The 21,611-nt window shown below is 42.1% G+C and overlaps 1 protein-coding gene across 3 annotated transcripts in view; it reads left to right on the top strand.

Moving 5' to 3' along the window:
- Positions 1–979: 979 nt before the first annotated feature.
- WASF3 (WASP family member 3) overlaps positions 980–21,611 on the top strand; it is a 134,867-nt gene continuing 114,235 nt past the window's right edge. For all 3 annotated transcript variants that reach the window (XM_010375090.2, XM_010375088.2, XM_030922328.1), the window contains exon 1: positions 980–1,099. The gene's annotated coding sequence lies outside the window, so the exon portion shown is untranslated. The remainder of the gene's footprint in view (positions 1,100–21,611) is intronic.

The following is a 21,611-nucleotide window of genomic DNA, read 5'->3' on the forward strand; positions in this document are numbered from 1 at the left end:
ATGTTGATCGTTATTACACATCTGTAAAGACAAGAGCAAATCAACTTGAATTAGTGTTTCTTGAACTATTTATTGGAATTTAAATTTTTTTCTAAAAGTTTTTCAATTTAGTGATCCTATTGGTAAATAAAAAGAATAAAGGCATGCAAATTAAAATAAAGAAAACATTTCTATTTGATGTTTTTAAACCCCTTTCCTTTGTGATCTAGAACATACTTGGCTTTTTTAACTTCTCTTCCTTTCCTTTCCTCCTCTTTTCTTTTTCTTAAGTTTGTTTATGTCTCAGTCATCTGGTCGCACGTGGCTGTGTTCCACTGTGGCAGGGCTTATGCTGGCAGTTTCAGGGATATCTTATTTTTAATAAGTATTGTGGATTTCCTCACATCTAGGGTGGAGAGAGATTGGAGATAGGGTGATAAAAACAGAAGTATCTGTGTAGAAGGAGATGGGAAGATTTTAAAGGCAGAATGCTAACGAATTTGAGCAGGGCATAAAACCAACCCATGACAGGGCTACAGTCCCCTCAGGGCTGCCTGAAGCCTCAGTCTTGTAGGACGTCTGACACCTTACAGGTAGAGGACCTCTGTGCAGGAGCCCTCAACACCCAGGGAGGATTAGGATGTAAGCGCAAACTCAAAGGTACTGTAATGGGCATCTAGCAACCAGAGGTGATATAAGAGTCTCTTGGCCCGAAGTATCCCCACCTTGCTTCGCTGGAAAGGACGCTGCCTAAGCCTCATCCGGAGCGGGGGGCGGAGGATGAAGGGTGAGAGCCACCGCCTCCGCAATCCCCCGCCCCTCGGCACCGTCGCTCCGCGCGCTCGCCGGCTCCCTATTGGCCGAGGCGCTCGCCAATCCTGGTGAAGCGGCCCCGTGAGTGGGCCCTGGTTGGTGGAGCCGGCACTGAGCCCCCCTCCTGCTCCGGCCGAGCCCCCCCGCAGGGAGGGGGCGTGGCCGCGGCCGTGGACTGGCCGGAGGCGGCGTCGCTCGCGCCGCTGCGTGCGGTGTGGTGCGAGGCGGGTGTGCCGGGCGGCCGCGGCGCGGCAGGACCATGGAGCTCGGATCGCAGCCCTGGCGCCGGCGGCGGGACCGCGCACCGGTGAGTGAGGGCTGCGGCCGGCCCGGCTCTCCGCTGTAGGCTGCTCTGGCCCTTTCCGCTCCGGGCCGGGCGGCTGCCGGGGGAGGGGCGGCCCCACGGCCAACTGAAGTTGCTGCATCGTCGCGCGCTCCGGCCGGGCGGCGGGGCCCACTGCGGGCTGCGGCGCCGCCTCGCGCCTATGCCTGCAGTCCGGCCGCATCCTCCTGGCTGGCTCCCGCCGCGGCAGGGGCTTCTCGCCGTCACGGCGCAGCCGGGCGGCCCTTCTCTCCCGCGCCTCCGGGCCTCCGGCCCCTAGCCGTCCGGTGCGCGCTCCCTGGACGCGGGGCAACAGCCCGCCCTCCCCGCCGCAAGTGGCGCCCGGGCCTCCGCTCGCGCCCCACGCACGACGCCCCGGGCCGTCCCGCGCCGCCCGGCGTCCGGGACCTTCGCATCCCTTCAGTGTCTGCGCGCCCTCGCTGGGTCTGGTCCAGCCCCGCGTGCTCCCCGCCCCCAGGATCCGGCCCTCCCCGCCCTGGCCTGCGCCTTCTTGGTGCCCGCGTGCGTGTCGGTTGCGGGCGCCCTCTCCCTCGAGGCTGCGGGGCCGCGTGGCTCCCGGCCTCAGAGGCCAGGCTGGACTCTTGGAGTGCAGGGGAGAAGGTGGGGCGGCCCGCGAGTGCAGGGGACCGCGCGCCCGGAGCCACGGCGCCGAGGGAATCATTCCCGGGAGACTTTACCCGCGCGCCGGGGCTTTAGCGAGGGCAGAATCTTCCTCTCGGTTTGTGCTGCTGACGGGCAATGGCGATTGCTTCTTGATTTGGCCCCTCTGCAAGGGAGAGTTCCCTGGTGGAGACGAGAGTTCTTAATTATTCAGAAACTATGTGATGGGTTTAGGGATGAATGGGAGCATCATAGGAATGCTTTCTCATTTTAAGGTTAATTTTTAAATAGGCGGTTTACTTCCAGAAACAGTCTGAATTCTTTTTGAAGACTACTTTTCGCAGCTCTTCGAATTAAATGCATAACAGCATGGTATTTTAAGATTCAGAGTCTACTTTTTATTAGGGAGAGAGGATAGCTATTTGAAATATTTTGCATCTTAAAAATAAGGTTTACCTAAAACTTAAAATGCGACTCTATCGAAACTAAGTTCAAAGTATTGTAATTGACTAATCTTTCTATTGCCTCTGGAGCAAATTCTATTGCTTCTTTTTATATGTGCTTTACCCAACTCTCCTTTTCTAGCACTTAAACAATGCAGTGGTTCTTTAAAGCTAGTTCTTTTATCTGCTTGAGAGGTTAAACAAAAGAAAGCTGGGTTTGACCTTTCCCAAAGGCATTCTCATTGTGTCCTCTCCCGCTCCCTTCTCCCAGGGTTCTAATGACTTCAGTGTAGTACTCATTTTTCTTCATCTTGAAATATTTTCTTAGTTGATATTCACAAAAGCTGTGTCTTTTAGCATGTTTAAAGATTGGAAAGTTTGGTCAACTATGTATTTACCTTCCAACCTGTGCTTATTCTAGAACTATCTACACGTAGAAATTGTTCTTGCATTTCCAGTTGCTGACATGAAGTTGCCTAATAGCATTTGTTTTTTTAAAATCTGTTTGCTTTAAAATTTACAACGTGATAGTTAATGATGTGCTTCACTGTCTTCAACAATTATGAAAATAAAGGTGGAACACAATTTGCTAAGTGGTCATGCCAACATTGTAGCCTCCTATCTCTTGTCAGTGTGTCTTTGTATCTTTGTAATCACATGTTACAGTTCCCATAGAAACATGTGTATGGCAGATAACCTTTTGGTTATTGGGATGTTTTGATTAAAACAATTGCGTTATAACGCAAGTATTAAATGGATTGTCCCTACTCATGGGCTAGTGCTAGTGATAGTCTTTGGAGTTCCAAGGACTTCCTTTGAAGAGTACTCACACATGTTTTTCACTTGGGGTGGCTCTCCATTGCTGTAGACCTTGAATCTCTTTTTCTTTTCTTTTCTTTTTTTCTTTTTTTTTTTGAGACAGAGTCTCACTCTTGTCTTCCAGGCTGGCATGCAGTGGTGTGATCTCGGCTCACTGCAACCTCCGCCTCCCGGGTTCAAGCGATTCTCCTGCTTCAGACTCCTGAGTAGCTGGGATTACAGGCGCCCGCCATCAAGCCTGGCTTATTTTTGTACTTTTAGTAGAGATGGGGTTTCGCCATGTTGGCCAGGCTGGTCTCGAACTCCTGACCTCAGGTGATCCTCCCACCTCGGCCTCCCAAAGTGCTGGGATTATGGGCGTGAGCCACCGCTCCCGGCCGAATCTCTCAACTTTTCTTCTCAGTCCGTTTTTTTAAGGGCCCTGTTTCTTTCAAGTCAGGCTTTTTTTAGCTTTGCTCTTGGGCATGTGGAACCAAATGCTTCTGACAGCCCCACACATTCTTCTTCAGGGCTGGTTCTTTACCTGTGGCTTGACTTTATGCTGGTAATACAGAAATATTTTATACCAGTAATACATAAATAATGTACATTATAAAATAAACAAATCAACATAGAGATTTATAGAGGTAAAAAATCTCAAGGTTTCTTTTTCCCTTCTTATCGTCCTCTTCCTATTTCTTTCTTCAGAGGTAACCATAGTACAGGGTGTAGCCTTCTGGATTTTTTTCCATTTAACACTGTAGATGAAATATATAACCCTGTATATTAAAAAACCTTTTCATGAATGCCTACTAAGTACCAGACACTATTTTAATCACTAGAGTTGCAAAAATAAGAGACAGGCACTTTCAAGATGTTCATAGTCTACCAGGACAGGCAATTACAGTGCAGTGTGATAAGTACCATGATAGAGTCAGTAATCAGTGAGGGATGCGGGAGCCTCATTCATGACCTAATCCATTCATTCACTTGCTTTATTCATTCAGTACACTTCAGAGTTTTAATATGTGCTGGGGATACAGAGATAAACAGGACAGATACCTCTGCCAGCCCCTGATGAGCTTGCTGTGCAGTTCAGTCTCAAAGGGTTTTAACCATTGGTTACAATGTGCTGTATGATATGGGATCTGAAAGGGCCCAGCAACAAGACCTCAGAGGAGGACCATAAACCCAACCTTAGGGATATTCAGAGAGACAGGAAAGCCTCTCAGAGGAAGCACGCTGAGAAGGAATTGGTCAAAGTCTGGGTTGAGGAGAGAGTGTCCAGAGAGATGGTCGGGGGGTGATGCACTGGAGCAGCCACAAACACCAGGAGTTCAGTCCAGTGGGGGCGGTTGCCGGCAAGGGCAGGGAAGTGGCAGGAATTGAAGGAGGAGAAGTAATGAGGGACTGTGCCGTGTGGGGTCTTGTGATTCCTGTTGTGTGGAGTTCGGAGTCCTCTGTGGGCAATAGGAAATGGTTGAAGAATTGTAAGCAAAAGAGGGACACAGTCAGATATGCCCTTTGGAGAATGGATTAGAAGAGGGAAGGCTGGAAGCAGGGAAATTTGAGGTCGAATTGCTGGGATCTGGTCATTGGTCGTGTGTGTATGTGGCGGGGGAGTTGGGGGAGAGAGGAGTTCAGGGCAGTGCCCAGCTCTGGCTGGGGGGTTGGGTGATGGCGCTGTCCTTAGGTGGGAACAGCAGCATCCTTTTTGGGGAAAAGATGATGGGTCACACTTGACTGGGTTTAGTTTCAGGTGCCGAGGGGACATCGTGTTCAGTTGGCTGCACTAGGGATCCAGATATCAGGAGTTGTCTGGATTAGAGAGACGCATCTGAGAGCTATTAGCTGTCCCAAACTGTCCCAGACAGTTTGAGATTTCCCCAAACTATCAGCTAAGGTGCCACAGCAAACAGGGAGACTGGGGGATGTTTCACATGGTTGAGGAAAACACAGTCATAATTCCATCTGTTCAAGCCTGTGGAAACTGCTAGCTCAAGATAGTTAAAAATTTCTAGACTAGATTGCACTCCATTCTATTCGATGACCTCATGTTTGTAAAGAGGGGTTTTTGGTGGTTGCTGTACCATGTGAAGATCTGTGTGGAAAAGGAAATGAGGGAGGCCATTGTCCAGTCTGACTCCAAGGTTTGAGAGAAATTGTGCAGTGCTCAACAGGTGTACACATGCTGTATTAGTAAATGTGATTATTTAAGAATGAAATGAAAATACCATTTTTTCTCTCTATTAAAGTGTACTTTTTTCAAGTTGGTACCAAGTTGTTAGGACATAAGTACTTGCGTTGTTAACATTTTCTTCACTTAATAAGCATTTGTTTTGGCCTGAGACTCCAAGGGTGCGGTGAACAGAAAAAGTTTTGAAACTCCTGCCTTTGCCTGTGCAGTGTTTGTTAATGGAAGTTGTTGGAGTAGATGAGGTCATTTGAGGAGTGTATATAGAGTAAGAAAAGGAGTGGTGTGGAGTGAGATCTGAGGCACTCTTGTGTTTGAAAGAGAAGCAGATAATAGGGTCCCACACTGTGACTAAGAAGGATGGGGGTCATGGTGTCCAAGGAAACCTCAGCAGGCAGGCCGTGCTCAGCTGCTGGGAGCTGTTAGTAATACAGGGGACAGTAGAGGCAACAGAGACATGACAGGGATGGGAGGGGGAGGCCAGTTTGTCTCAGAATTTAATAGTGAGTGAGAGGGAGGGAGTGAAGCCCAGCATGTGTAGGCAGCAATACTCAAGAAATTTGATGCTGGTGGTTAGGGGTTGTTATAGGGAGGGCAGGTAAAGGGAGAACCCTTTGGTTTTTGTCTTTTAACTAGGGGGATTTGAGCATGTAGTTTCAGAGTTTCCACTGGATTAGCTCACTAGATAGTGGTTTCAGAGTTTCCTTTGGAGTTAGCCTGAGGACATGATGAATAATCTTGGTGGGGAGTCTGGAACCTCATTGCTGTGGATTGCAGAGTGAAGGGTGTTGAGGGAGGGAATCTGGTTCTTTCCCAAACTTGATTATGAAGAGGAGAAAATGACATTAACTGGAGAGGGGCATCTGGTGTAGGCTGATTTCCTCCCCTCCCCTCCCCTCCCCTCCCCTCCCCTCCCCTCCCTTCTTCCTTCCTCCCTTCCCCTCCCCTCCCTTCTTCCTTTCTCCCTTCCCCTCCCTTCCCCTCCCCTCTTCTTTCCTCCCTTCCCCTCCCCTCCCTTCTCCTCCCCTTCCCTCCCTTCCCTTCCCCTCCTTTCCCCTCCCCTCCCCTCCCCTCCCCTCCCTTCTTCCTTCCTCCCTTCCCCTCCCTCTTTCTTTTCTTTTCCTTTCCCTTCCCTTCCCTCCCCTTCCCATCCCCTCCCCCTCCCCTTCCATCCCCTCCCCTTCCCCTCCCCTTCCATCCCCTCCCCTTCCCCTCCCCTTCCCCTCCCCTTCCATCCCCTCCCCTTCCCCTCCCCTTCCATCCCCTCCCTCCCTCCCCTTCCCATCCCCTCCCCCTCCCCTTCCCTCCCCTCCCCTTCCCCTCCCCTTCCATCCCCTCCCCTTCCCCTCCCCTTCCCCTTCCCCTCCCCTTCCCCTTCCCCTCCCCTTCCCCTTCCCCTCCCCTTCCCCTCCCCTTCCCCTTCCCCTCCCCTTCCCCTCCCCTCCCCTTCCCCTCCCCTCCCCTCCCCTCCCCTCCCCTTCCCCTCCCCTCCCCTCCCCTCCCCTTCCCCTCCCCTCCCCTCCCTTCCCTTCCCCTTCTCTTTTCTTTCTAGCAGTGACTTTATTTTTTCTTTTCTTGTTGTTGTCTTAGGAACACCTTTTGTCTTCCTTTCTCAAGACATGCTTTTCCCAGGACTGGTTGTTCCTTTGCAGGGCAGCCTCTTCCCAGCCTGGACTTTCCTAGGTGCTGGTGTGGCTCCAGGTCATGATGTCTTTGTGACTGATTGTCCTTCTTTGCTGTCCTGTTCTGACAGAATACTCTCTCCTGCCAGCGTTTTTTTCTGCTACTTACCTCAGTGCCAGTTTTGCGTCAGAGCCTATCCGCCTATTTTCATATATGTTTTTGTTTTTATTTTTTGTAGAGACGGTGTTTTGCTATGTTGCCCAAGCTGGTCTTGAACTCCTGGGCTCAAGCAGTCCTCCCACCTTGGCCTCCCAAAGTGTTGCAGCGCCCCTGACTTCATAGATGTTTATGGATTAGAATAATTTTTCCACACTAATGCCTGGTGTGGTGGTCACACCCGTAATCCCAGCACTTTGGGAGGCTGATCACCTGAGGTCAGGAGTTTGAGAACAGCCTGGCCAACATGGTGAAACCCTGTCTCTACTAAAAAACAAAATTAGCCAGTCGTGGCAGCACACACCTGTAATCCCAGCTACTCGAGAGGGTGAGGCAGGAGAATTGCTTGAACCCGGGAGGCAGAGCTTGCAGTGAGCTGAGATCGTGCCACTGTTTTACTTGCGACAGAGTGAGACTCTGACTCCATCTCAAAAAAAAAAAAAAAAAAAAAAGCAACGAATGGTTTTTCCACACTTAGATTTCAGCTTTGGAGCCAAAGATGCTTCTGTTTCTTCTCTCTGCCTGCACATGTGCCTCTTCTCTGGGAGATTAGCTCTTTTCTTCTGACTTTTTTTTTCTTTTTAAAATTTTAAAACATTTTAAACATCACGACATTCTAGGGTATTTCTCATCTTTTAGGTCTCCTGGGGCTTCTAGGCCTTGGCTCTGAGCTCAGCATCTGGAATGATTTCTCAACTTTGTACTTTCTGAAGTTTCCCTGGGATCTTTTCTTAGGGTGCCCTCTGACCTCGGAGCAGTGGTCTTGAAGTTGATCTAAAGATGTCTTCTGTTGTGTTGTATGTTCTTGAACCTTTTAAGTATTTTAATTTTTTTTCTTTTAGTTTTTGCTTAGGTACTCAAGTCAGCCCACACATGTTTGTATACCAGCTATGTCTGAGGCACTGTTCTAGTTAGCAGTGATAAGAATGTTTAATATGACCAAGCTGCTGCCCTCAGAAAGCTTATATTCAAGTGAGGTAAAAACAGGATAGAGTATCTTGCTAACTAGTTCACAAACTCCTTGTTGGCAGGAACCACATAGGGTGGTGCCTTGTATATAGTCTGTGCGTAGTGTGTTCCAGCTTGTCAGATAACCTCTTGAATGTCGTAGTCATATAGAGACCTTCATTTAGGTCTTGCTCTTAGTTCACTATGGTAACACTTGGTGCCTTCTCCCACTGGCTGTCCTCGCACAGCCTTTGTGGTCTTTGATCTTGGAATACTTGTTCTCTAGCAGTTGAAAGCTGAATTGGATTTTTAAAAGTTGCTCTGGTGCGTGCCGAAGGTTTTATTAGCATGCTGCGGCAGTTGCATTTTAGTTCATCTCATAGCATCCTCTCATTGAGAGCTGTTATCCATTTTGTGCTCTCGAGAAGCTCCGTGAAATTATATTGCAGTACCAAAGTATGGGTGTGATTGACTGTGAACTGGAATCAATGTGGCCGTTATTTTATCAGCTAAATGGATGAAGTGGTTCATTCTTTGCACGTAGTAGATACTCAACAGATATTTTTACATTGACTGAAAATGTTACGTGTTTTGATTCATGATTATATGATAAGCAGGACTTGATCACTGCTGGGTAGTTTACACAGTATGATCTCAGCCATTTCGCTCTACTAACATCACTTATTTTCTAACTTCTCAAAATATGTACAAGACAAGGTTGTGGGTTTTTTTTTTTTTTTGCCTGTTTTGTTACATAATCCTGTGTTAGGGTATTACCTAGGCAGGTTTCAGCTCTGAATTGGCTTTGCAGCACTTTGCTGGGGCATCGTCTATCCTGATATTAGAGTTAATGTTTGGTTGAAACAGGGTCTCACTCTGTTGCCCAGACTGTAGGCCATGGTGCTATCTCAGCTTGAACCCGGAAGGAGGTGGAGGCTGCAGTGAGCTGAGATCACACCAGCCTGGGCAAAAGAGTGAGACTCTGTCTCAGGAGAAAAAAAAAAAAAAAGACTTAATGTTTGTGGAGGGGCTCATGAATTTCACTTGCTTCCTGTGGTACATGGGAGAAACTCCAGTACAAGTTGAGGGGTGCCGTTCACCAGAAAGATGGTAAAAAGAGAGGGAGCAACTTATGAGTATGTTTATATTGTTCTGAGAGAGGTTGTGGCTGTTGCACAGGCTTAGAATGAGAAGGAAGAGACTGACTTTACATCTCTTCAAAAGTAAGATCTTAACTTTGGCAGAAATATTGCAATTTTTCAATATAGAACACATGTCTGTTTTCAATATAAATGTAAAAACACGTTAAAAAAAATAACCAGCCCTGTAGATTTTAAAACATATCTCCATTCTTGGTTTTCTGTAGTATTTGTCATATATCTTTTGGAGTTAATTATCCTGGATTTTGATCAGAAACCCAGAAACATACAGAAACCCCCTAATTCCCCAAACACCTGTCTTCAGATTTTAATTACGTACTGCAAACAGCATTTGTTTCCCAAGGCTTCCCTAGAATGTGAATTCTTCTTTGAGATATCCCAGGGAGGAAGATGATTAAAAAGTTACTCCTTTTCAAAAGTTGACATTGCAATTTAGAATGGTTACAAAGTTTATGAAAATGAACTTGATGCCTGAGCTGTAACTGAAATCTCTATAGCTTCTCTGCTGTTTGTCCGTTGTGTTACAGAACATTCATTGAAAACTTCTTCCATTTCTGACATGTCCAGTTCCCACCCCTCAAAAAAAAAAAAAAAATTACGAAAACTACAAAACTTCAGAACATCATTTGAAAGAATTGTGTAGGGATTAGGCACGGAAGAGTTTAGAACAGCTACTTTACCTTAGGCTATGATGATGGTTACTTTTTCTTGCCACACAGGAGTTTAGAAATTTGTGGTTTTATTTCTTAGGCTATTTTGTTTCTGATGATCGTCAACTTTCATTTGGGACAATATTGCCCTGCATTTTAATACTTACTTAGCATTCTCTTTTTGAACAGTTATATAACTTAGATAAACTGTGTGTAAATGAAAGTTACAAATAGAGTTTTAAGTGGAACATGTACTTTATTCAGATTTTTGTTATTTGAGATGATTTATCGAACATAAACAATGGAGGCTTTTCTCTCGTCTGTCATTAAATGAAGATCTGGATTCGCTTATAGGAAATGCTCATAATAATAAAGCTAAATATAAAGAATAAGAATCAAGAATATATAAGGACGAAAAATGAATACAACAAAACCTGTATTTTCAGTAAAGTTCTAGTCTCCGTGGTCAGTGTTTAAGACATGAGGACTGCTTTAATAACTGCAAGATTTCAGTGACTCAGAGCAAGAAGCATCTGTTTCTCACCCATGTGGAAGCTTATGTTGGGGTCGTCATGGGTTAGGTGTCCACATGGCTGTTCAGGTAGTCAGCCTTTTTCTACCTTGTGACTTAGCCTCCTATACAAACAGGGAACCTGCTCGGTTCAGCCAGTGGGTGGAGAATGAGGACAGTCCTGTGGGAGGTTTTTATAGACCAGCACACATTGCTTCTCATCCTACTAGCCGTACTCAGACATGGCCTCTCTTAGCTTACTTTAGGCTGGACACATAGCAGAGCTATATGCCCCAGGAGAAGAGAGGTCATGGGGATTGGTAGCATAGCTAGTCTCTGCCCCAGTCTGACTGGAAACTTGGGTGAGCATCCTGGTGGCCATAGTGAAAGGAAATCATCCTCAGCTGTATGCTGTCAATTTCACCATGGATAAAGAACATACCAGTTTCTTTTCCTTTGTATGTCCCCCATTTCACACTTGGGGCTTTGAATTGGTTACATTGAAAGGTGTAGTAGGTGGTGTGCTCAGTGGCATTCATGTGGTACATTGAAGAGTGGTTCTTGTTTGGCTGTTTATCATGTCCTTAAATAAAGTGAAAGTACAACAATCAAAACCAATTCTGTGGAGGATCAAACTGACATGGTTTATTACATATTTTCTAGTTGTGAGAATAAGCACACTTCATATCCCTCAAACAGTCATTCAGGAAAATAAATGATCTCAGGTGGATTTTTTGGTGAAAGATGTATAGAAGACAGTTTGAAGTTACTGTCACTGATGCGCTTGGAGTGCCAGTATTTTGTCAATTAAAGGTAGCTTTAGAGACCAAGAGAGAGATGGTTGGTTAGTTCAGAATCAATATCCTGCATGGCAAGCTTGTTCTAGATCAGGGGTTGGTGAACTACAGCCTGTGGGCCACAACTGGCTCTTTGCCTGATTTTGTAAGGAAAATGGTATTGGAATACAGACATGTCTGTTCTTCTTTTTCTTGTCTGGGGCTGCTTTAGTGCTGCAAGACAGAGCTGATGGGGGTGAGTGGTGGCAACAGAGGCTAACTTAAACACAGTACGACATAATTACTGTCTGTCCCTTTACACTAAAAATTCCTGACCCTTGTTTTGGAGAACGTATTTTCTCTCTTTTCTGATGGGGCTCACATTGTAGTAGGGGAGAAAGCTAATAAACATGCTAAAAATAAATATATATATCTCTCCCCTCACTTGCTTTGCTTTCTTTACTATGCTTTCTTTGCTTTCTTTAGTATATAGCCTAGTGTGTATATGTGTGTGTGTGTGTATATATACGTATGCATATATACATATATATGTGTGTGTGTGTATATATATAGTAAGAAAACAAAGCATGTAAAGAGAGAGAGTATCAGAGACTGCCATTTTTGATAAGGTGGTCAGGGAAGCCTATGTGAGATAACATTTGAACAGAGATACAAACGAAAGTGAAGGAGTGAACCAGCCGGGCAATTATTTTGGGAATGAGCCTTATTTGAGGAGAAACAGAAAATGCCCCCTTGAGGTACCTGAGTGGCAGCAGGGAGGGCATATGAATAGGGGGTTGGCAGGAGGATGCATAGTGACAGAGGTGTTAAAGGGCCAGATAGACTGTGGTGCACTTTGGAATTTATTCTGAGTGAGATGAAAGACCATTGCAAAGTTTTGAGCAGGGAAATGATATCATTTGAGTGAGATTGTAAGAGGATCACTAGGACTCTTGTGTAGAGGATAGGGGACAAAGGTAGAGGTGGGTGTCTGTGTGCTAGATAGGCATTGCTAAGTGCCATGGCTGTTGGATGAATCAGTGGTTCCTGCCTCGAGGAGGTGTTAGTAGAATAGCAGAAGAAAGAGATCACTGTAATGCACTGCTGCTGACAGAGAAACAAAAGGTGCCCTGGGATGGCATGGGAGGGATACCTGATCCAAACCAAAGGTGACACCTTGACCTGAGAACTTGGAGGGCGCTGATCAAGACTCTGATTGTATATCAGAGCGCTGAGATTCTTGGAAGGACTACTTGCATGCAGGAATTTTCCCCACCTGTTAACCACGTGAACAAGTACTCATCAGAGGTGAGTGGTTGGTGGGTTTTAGGTCGCATGACAGTGCCAACAATTGCAGTCTGGAGCATTGTGTTAGAGTGATGTTAAGGTGGTCTGGAGCATTGTGTTACAGTGATGTTAAGGTGGTATCTCAGCTCAGCGGGATACACCACCACAGGAACTGAAGGGTGAAATATTTGCCATCTTTGCCAGAGAGCAGAACCAAAGTAATTTTGGTTTGGGAAAGTTAGTACCGTAGGACTGTAGAAAAGTCCGTGGAATATATTGTAGAGTATTGCTACTTTCCCTGTATGCTTGGCAGTATGAATTAGTTGCACAATGTTCGTCTCAGTAATTAAGCAAGTTGGTCTGCTATCTGGAGTTATTGGATGTGACCCAATTAAACTTTGGAGGATGTCTGTAAAAATGATTTTATTTTTGGGATAGGTGATATTAAGCTATTTTGGATAATTAGTTGAACAAATTGCTGCTGTTTTAAATTAGTGTAGAAGAGGACATTCACCTTTCTGTTTTCTATAATGGGGTGTCTAGATCATTTAGAGAGAATTTTAGTTATTATAATATTGGTTTAAAAAGAAGTAGGGAGAGAAAATAAAATCACAAATATAGAGGGAAGTGTTGGGTTTTTTTTTTTTTTTTGCACTTTCTCTGTAACTAATAGAACAAAGGATATAGATGATTTGAACAACACAATTAATAAAATTGCCTCAGTGTGTCTAAATGTTGTATCTAACTGCAGAATACACATTCTTTGTAAATAGACTGGACAGTATCTATCAGCTTGTTGGCAAAAGCAAGTTTGAGTATATTTTAGAAGATTGAATTCAAACAGAGTGTTCTATAAATTAAGCTAAAATCAATAGCAAAAGGTAACTAGAAAACCTTTTCTAAGTATCCCATGATCAAAGAAGACACTACAGTGAGAATTAGAAAATGTTACAAAATATGTTGATTAGAATTAATATGAAAATACGGTATATAAAAATTTGTGGGGTGCAGCTAAAGTCATACTCAGAGGAAAGTTTATAGCCTTACATGCATGTGTTAGGAAAGAAGAAAGCCTGAAAAATATTCAGTGATCTGAACATCAATTTTAAGAAGTTAGAAAGGAACAGCATACTAAACCTAGAGGAAGTAGACATTAAACAAAGAGAAATTGATAGAATAGAAAATAAATATACAGTAAAGAACATCTGCAGTACTAGTTCTACTGAAAAGATTGATGATATCAATCAATTTGGTGAGATTAATAAAAGATGGAAGGCACGAATTACCAATGTCAGCCATTAAAAAGAGAACATACTAAAAGATCCTACAGGTGGTAGAGATTTTTAACAAGATGTTATTCACATTTATGCTTTATACATTTTATACATTTTAACTTTAGGTTAAATGGACAAGTTTTTCTTTAAATGTGATTTTGTTATTCATTTAAATTAGACCTTGATTGGCCCCGGGCACGGTGGCTCACGCTTTTAATCCCAGCACTTTGGGACGCCAAGGCAGGGGCGGATCACTTGAGGTCAGGAGTTTGAGACCAGCCTGGCCAATGTGGTGAAACCCTATCTGTACTAAAATTACAAAAAAATTAGCCGGGTGTGGTGGCAGGCGCCTGTAATCCCCGCTACTTGGGAGGCTGAGGCAGTAGAATCGCTGGAACCCAGAAGGCGGAGGTTGCAGTGAGCCGAGATCGTGCCATTGCACGCCAACCTGGGCGACAAGAGCAAAACTCTGTCTCAAAAAAAAAAACAAAAAATTATACCTTGATCATTTGTTTTAGGATCCTTGTTGATTTGATTTTCTTTTTAACATAATCTAATACAAAACTACAGAAACCGTATAGTTTCAGAGAAGTGTCACTCCCTCTCACATCCCTTTGACCATGTCCTTTCTCCCTCTTGTAAATAATCAACCTCACTTTTCTAGTTTCTTTTAAGACAGTACATGTATGTTTTCTTATTTACCTTGTTTTCAAAAACAGGTGGCATACTGTATAAATTCTGTTGCACTTCGCTTTTTTTCACTTAAAATATGCTCTAGAAATTACTCTATCAGATTCCAGAGCTCTTCCTCATAATTTTATAGCTGTATAGTGCTGTTCACATAGTGTGAATATGATGCAGTTTGGTCACCAGTCTTCATGTGTTTGGACATTTAAGTAGCTTCCAATATTTTGCAATTATGGTACAAATAATGTGGCTATGAATAACCTTGTGTATATATTTTTATATTGCAGGAGGTTTAATTTGGGGATAAAGTCCTCAAAGTTGGATATCTGGGTTGAAGGATAAATGTATGTGTAATCTTATTAGGCACTGCTGAATTCCCCTCCATAGAGATTGTACCATTTTGCATTACTCTGAGCAGTGTGTGAGTGCCCGTTTCTTTATAGCCTGCTAGTTAGAGTATATTATGAAGCCTTCAAATTTTTGCCAATCTAATGGGTAAAAAATCTTTGTGTAGTTTAGTTATATTTATTTCCTTTATTATGACTAAAGTTGAGCATCCTTTATGTTCAAGGGAAATTTTTATATTATTTTGAGAATTGTCTATTGCCCTTTTTTTTTCTATAGAAGTTTTGCACCTTTTCTATTCGTTAAAAAATATATATTTTTTTTTTTTGGCCTTAGGAATAGTTTTCCTTTGATATATGTTACAGTATTTCTCCTAGTTTTGACTTTTCTGATTTTTTTCCCCATGCAAAATATTTTATTTTCATGTAGTCAGATTTATCAAGCTTTTCTTTAATTGAATTGGACATGGGTTTTGAGTCAAGGTCATATTATTTGTAGAGGGATTCACCAATATTTTATTCTAGTACTTGAGTAGTTTTCATTTTTTGCATTTAGATTTATGATACACTGCAAGTTTATTCTGATATGTATGGTGTGAGGAATAAATCTGATTTTGTCTTCTTCCAACTAGTGATTGAGTTGTACCAACACCATTTATGAAGCTCATCTTTACCCAGTTATTAGTAATGCCACCATTGCTGTATATTAGATTTCTGTATGTAGTTGGGTCTATTTTTGGGCGTTCCATTTCATTCTGTTGGTCTGTCTGTTCATATGCTGTTTGCACAATTTTAATCATGAGGCTTTGTTTTAATATTTGGAATGGGCATTTCTCCCTCTTAGCTCCTCCCTTGCAACATTTACTGAGCTGTTCTTTTGTGTTTGCTTTTCCACATGAACTTCAGCATCAATTTGTTTAGCTCCATTAAAAAGCTGTGTAATTTTTATTGGAATTGCTTTATATTTATAAATAAACTCTGACAACCTGGTGAAGTTGTGATGTCTTAGCCAAGAACAGTCGAATGTTCAAGTCTACTTTCATGTGCCTTTCAGGTGTGTATAAATTTATAGATTTCTTTGTATAGGTTTTGAACATTTCTTACTGTTTATTCCTAAGTGTTTTGTTGCTGTTATAAATGGGATTTTCTGTTCTATTTTGCATTCTAACTGGTTATTCTTTGTGTATGTGAAGACTTGTTTGTTTATATCTTGCTACCTTGCTGAATTCTTTAATTGTTTGAGTTAATTTTGTCATTGATTCCTGGAATTTTTCAGGTTTACTAACATGTCATCAACCAATAGAGAGTTGTCCTTTTTTTGCCATTGTTTGTGCCTTTAATTGTTTTCTGTTGTCTAATTGCCTTGGTGAATACCTTCAGGAAAATGTTAAGTAATGGAAAAGGTAGTGGGCATTCGTTCCTGACCTTAATGGGACTGTGTGTCGAATCTGCCCTAATGTTGGCACTTGCTCTTACCACGTGTGTGTGCATGCGTGCACATGCTCTTACCCTAATTCATTCTTGTTCTGTCTTAAGTTGTGTTAAGAAAGTATACATCTACTCCTGTTTATTCTATATATTTATTAGGAATGAATACTGAATTTTGTCAAGGGCTTTTTCAGCCTCCTGTGGAGGCAATTATATGACTTTCTTGTTAGACTTATGAATATGGTGAATTATATTACTAGATTTCCCAATCAGAATCATTCTTGCATTCCTGGTATAAACTCTTTGAGATGGAGTTTCGCTCTGTCGCCCAGGCTGGCGTACAGTGGCATGATCTTGGCTTGCTGCAACCTCGGCCTCCCAGGTTCGAGCGATTCTTCTGCCTCAGTCTCCTGAATAGCTGAGACTACAGGCATGCACCACCATGCCTGGCTAATTATTGTATTTTTAGTAGAGATGGGGTTTCACCATGTTGGCCAGGCTGATCATGAACTCCTGACCTCAAGTGATCCACCTGCCTCAGCCTCCCAAAGTGCTGAGATTACAGGTGTGAGCCACCACTCCTGGCCTGGTACAAACTCTTAATGTGGTGTTGGAGTCTGTTAATATTTTATTTCAGAATTTGGCATTAATATTCATATGTGATATTGGTTTGTAATGTTCCTAGTTTGTGTGATCACAGTCAGGTTCAGTTATTAATATTACACTTGATTTATAAAAAAGGATTTGGGAATATTTTTTCATGTTTTAAAAAATTGATGTAATATTGGGATTATCTGGTTTGTATAGGTTTGATAGACTTGCCTTTTGATATCATCTGGGTTTTTTGGGGGAGGGTAGTGCGATAACTTTTTTTCAGTTCTTCTATGGAATTTAGTTGGCCTAAGCTTTCTATCTCTATGAGTGTCCATTTGGGTAAACTCTGTTTTCCTATGAAATTGTCCATTTCATCTAGGTTTTTAGATTTGTTTCCGTAGAGGTGTACAGAGTACTTTTCCGTGATTAATATATTTTATCTTTTTTGTATTTGTGCATTTGCTCATTTTTCCTTGATAAACTTAGTTTGTGCTTTGTTCATTTCATTTTTTTTTTATTGTGGTAAAATACACATAACATTAAGTTTATGGTTTTAACCATTTTTAAGTGCACAGTTCACTTTACCCTTTGCTGTGCAGAAGCTTTTTAATTTGATGCAATCCCGTTTGTTTATTTTTGCTTTTGTTTCCTTGATTGCTACTTCAAATGTGTTCTATGGACTCTGATGTGTAGATTCTCATTATCTCTCAGAAATCCAATCATTTGTATATCTCTTTTCACCCAAGAGTTGTATAAATTTTTAGGTGGAAAGACTTTTTTTGCTCTTAATTTCTGGTTTTATTTTTCTTGGTTTAATTACTACTATTGTTTTTGTATATTTTACTGATATGGATACAGAAAAATCTACGTCAGAGGTATAGGTGAATTTTCACAAAATGAATTCATCTGTGAAACCAGCACTCAGACCATTCCCAGAACTGCAGAAGGCCCTCACGTTCCCTTCATCTCATGCCCACTCCTCTCCAAAGGTAACCACTAAGTTGACTTCTAATACTGAGTTTTGTCTGCTTTTGAACTTTGCAAAAATACAATCATTATTATGTAGTTTTGTTTTTAAATCTTTGATTCAACAAGTTTTGTTAAATTCATCTGTGTTATTTTTCCTGTATAATTTTCCATTGTATAACTGTACCACTGTTCATTTGTCCACCTCTCCTTATAGTATTTGTATCCTTTTCAGTGTTTTGTGTTTCTAGTTTTTTTTTTTTTAATTATATGTTACGTTCTAGGGTACATGTGCACAATATGCAGGTTTGTTACATATGTATACATGTGCCATGTTGGTGTGCTGCACCCATTAACTAGTCATTTACATTAGGTATATCTCCTAATGCTGTCCCTTCCCCCTCCTCCCACCCAACAACAGGCCCCGGTGTGTGATGTTCCCCTTCCTGTGTCCAAGTGATCTCATTGTTCAATTCCCACCTATGAGTGAGAACATGCGGTGTTTGGTTTTCTGTTCTTGCGATAGTTTGCTGAGAATGATGGTTTCCAGCTGCATCCATGTCCCTACAAAGGACATGAACTCATCCTGTTTTATGGCTGCACAGTGTCCCATGGTATATATGTGCCACATTTTCTTAATCCAGTCTATCACTTGATGGACATTTGGGTTGGTTCCAAGTCTTTGCTATTGTGAATAGTGCCGCAATGCACATATGTGTGCATGTGTCTTTATAGCAGCATGATTTATAATCCTTTGGGCATATACCCAGTAATGGGATCGCTGGGTCAAATGGTATTTCTAGTTCTAGATCCTTGAGGAATCGCCACACTCTCTTCCACAGTGGTTGAACTAGTTTACGGTCCCACCAACAGTGTAAAAGTGTTCCTATTTCTCCACATCCTCTCCAACACCTGTCTGTTTCCTGACTTTTTAATGATCACCATTCTAACTGGTGTGAGATGGTATCTCATTGTGGTTTTGGTTTGCATTTCTCTGATGGCTAGTGATGATGAGCATTTTTTCATGTGTCTGTTGGCTGCATAAATGTCTTCTTTTGAGAAGTGTCTGTTCATATCCTTTGCCCACTTTTTGATGGGGTTGTTTTTTTCTTGTAAATTTGTTTGAGTTCTTTGTAGGTTCTGGATATTAGCCCTTTGTCAGATGAGTAGATTGCAAAAATTTTCTCCCATTCTGTAGGTTGCCTGTTCACTCTGATGGTAGTTTCTTTTGCTGTGCAGAAGCTCTTTAGTTTAATTAGATCCCATTTGTCAATTTTGACTTTTGTTGCCATTGCTTTTGGTGTTTTAGACATGAAGTCCTTGCCCATGCCTGTGTCCTGAATAGTATTGCCTGGGTTTTCTTCCAGGGTTTTTATGGTTTTAGGTCTAACATTTAAGTCTCTAATCCATCTTGAATTAATTTTTGTATAAGGTGTAAGGAAGGATCCAGTTTCAGCTTTCTACATACAGCTAGCCAGTTTTCCCAGCACCATTTATTAAATAGGGAATCCTTTCCCCATTTCTTGTTTTTGTCAGGTTTGTCAAAGATCAGATGGTTGTAGATGTGTGGTATTATTTCTGAGGGCTCTATTCTGTTCCATTGGTCTATATCTCTATTTTGGTAAAAGTATCATGCTGTTTTGGTTACTGTAGCCTTGTAGTATAGTTTGAAGTCAAGTAGCATGGTGCCTCCCAGCTTTGTTCTTTTAGCTTAGGATTGTCCTGGCAATGCGGGCTCTTTTTTGGTTCCATATGAACTTTAAAGTAGTTTTTTCCAATTTTGTGAAGAAAGTCATTGGTAGCTTAATGGGGATGGCATTAAATCTATAAATTACTTTGGGCAGTATGGCCATTTTCACGATACTGATTCTTTCTATCCATGAGCATGGAATGTTCTTCAATTTGTTTGTGTCCTCTTTTATTTCATTGAGCAGTGGTTTGTAGTTCTCCTTGAAGAGGTCCTTTACATCCCTTGTAAGTTGGATTCCTAGGTATTTTATTCTCTTTGAAGCAGTTGTGAATAGGAGTTCGTTCATGATTTGACTCTCTGTCTGTTATTGGTGTATATGAATGCTTGTGATTTTTGCACATTGATTTTTGTATCCTGAAACTTTGCTGAAGTTGCTTATCAACTTAAGGAGATTTTGGGCTGAGACAATGGGGTTTTCTAAATATATATCATGTCATCTGGAAACAGGGACAATTTGACTTCCTCTTTTCCTAACTGGATACCCTTTATTTGTTTCTCTTGCCTGATTGCTGTGGCCAGAACTTCCAACACTATGTTGAATAGGAGTGGTGAGAGAGGGCATCCCTGTCTTGTGCCAGTTTTCAAGGGGAATGCTTCCAGTTTTTGCCCATTCAGTATGATGTTGGCTGTGGATTTGTCATAAATAGCTCTTATTATTTTGAGATATGTCCCATCAATACCAAATTTATTGAGAGTTTTTAGCATGAAGGGCTGTTGAATTTTGTCAAAGGCCTTTTTTGCGTCTATTAAGATAATCATGTGGTTTTTGTCTTTGATTCTGTTTATATGCTGGATTATGTTTATTGATTTGCGTATGTTGAACCAGCCTTGCATCCCAGGGATGAAGCCGACTTGATCGTGGTGGATAAGCTTTTTGATGTGCTGCTGGATCCAGTTTGCCAGTATTTTATTGAGGATTTTTGCATCGATGTTCATCAGGGATATTGGTCTAAAATTCTTTTTTTGTTGTGTCTCTGCCAGGCTTTGGTATCAGGATGATGCTGGCATCATAAAATGAGTTAGGGAGGATTCCCTCTTTTTCTATTGACTGGAATAGTTTCAGAAGGAATGGTACCATCTCCTCCTTGTACCTCTGGTAGAATTTGGCTGCGAATCTATCTGGTCCTGGACTTTTTTTGTTTGGTAGGCTATTAATTATTGCCTGAATTTCAGAGCCTATTATTTTTCTATTCAGGGATTCAACTTCTGCCTGGTTTAGTCTTGGGAGAGTGTATGTGTCTAGGAATTTATTCATTTCTTCGAAGCTTTCTAGTTTATTTGCGTAGAGGTGTTGTATAGTATTCTCTGATGGTAGTTTGTATTTCTGTGGGATCGGTGGTGATATCCCCTTTATCGTATTTTATTGCATCTATTTGATTCTTCTCTCTTTTCTTCTTTATTAGTCTTGCTAGCGGTCTATCAATTTTGTTGATCTTTTCAAAAAAACCAGCTCCTGGATTCATTTATTTTTTGAAGGGTATCTCCTTCAATTCTGCTCTGATTTTAGTTTTCTCTTACCTCCTGCTAGCTTTTGCATGTGTTTGCTCTTGCTTCTCTAGTTTTTTAAATTTTGATGTTAGGGTGTCAATTTTAGATCCTTCCTGCTTTCTCTTGTGGGCATTTAAATTTCCCTCTACACACTGCTTTAAATGTGTCCCAGAGGTTCTGGTACGTTGTATCTTTGTTCTCACTGGTTTCAAAGAACATCTTTATTTCTGCCTTCATTTCGTTACGTACCCAGTAGTTATTCAGGAGCAGGTTGTTCAGTTTCCATGTAGTTGAGTGGTTTTGTTTGAGTTTCTTAATCCTGAGTTCTAGTTTTATTGCACTGTGGTCTGAGAGACAGTTTGTTTTAATTTCTGTTCTTTTACATTCGCTGAGGAGTGCTTTACTTCCAACTATGTGGTCAGTTTTGGAATAAGTGTGATGTGGTGCTGAAAAGAATGTATATTCTGTTGATTTGGGGTGGAGAGTTCTGTAGATGTCTGTTAGGTCCTCTTGGTGCAGAGTTGAGTTCCATTCCTGGATATCCTTGTTAACTTTCTGTCTTGTTGATCTGTCTAATGTTGACAGTGGGGTGTTGAAGTCTCCCAATATTAATGTGTGGGAGTCTAAGACTCTTTGTAAGTCTCTGAGGACTTGCTTTATGAATCTGGGTGCTCCTGTATTAGGTGCATATATATTCAGGATAGTTAGCTCTTCTTGTTGAATTGATCCCTTTACTTAT

The sequence above is a fragment of the Rhinopithecus roxellana genome, chromosome 18 (assembly GCF_007565055.1).
Source record: "Rhinopithecus roxellana isolate Shanxi Qingling chromosome 18, ASM756505v1, whole genome shotgun sequence".
Taxonomy (NCBI): domain Eukaryota; kingdom Metazoa; phylum Chordata; class Mammalia; order Primates; family Cercopithecidae; genus Rhinopithecus; species Rhinopithecus roxellana.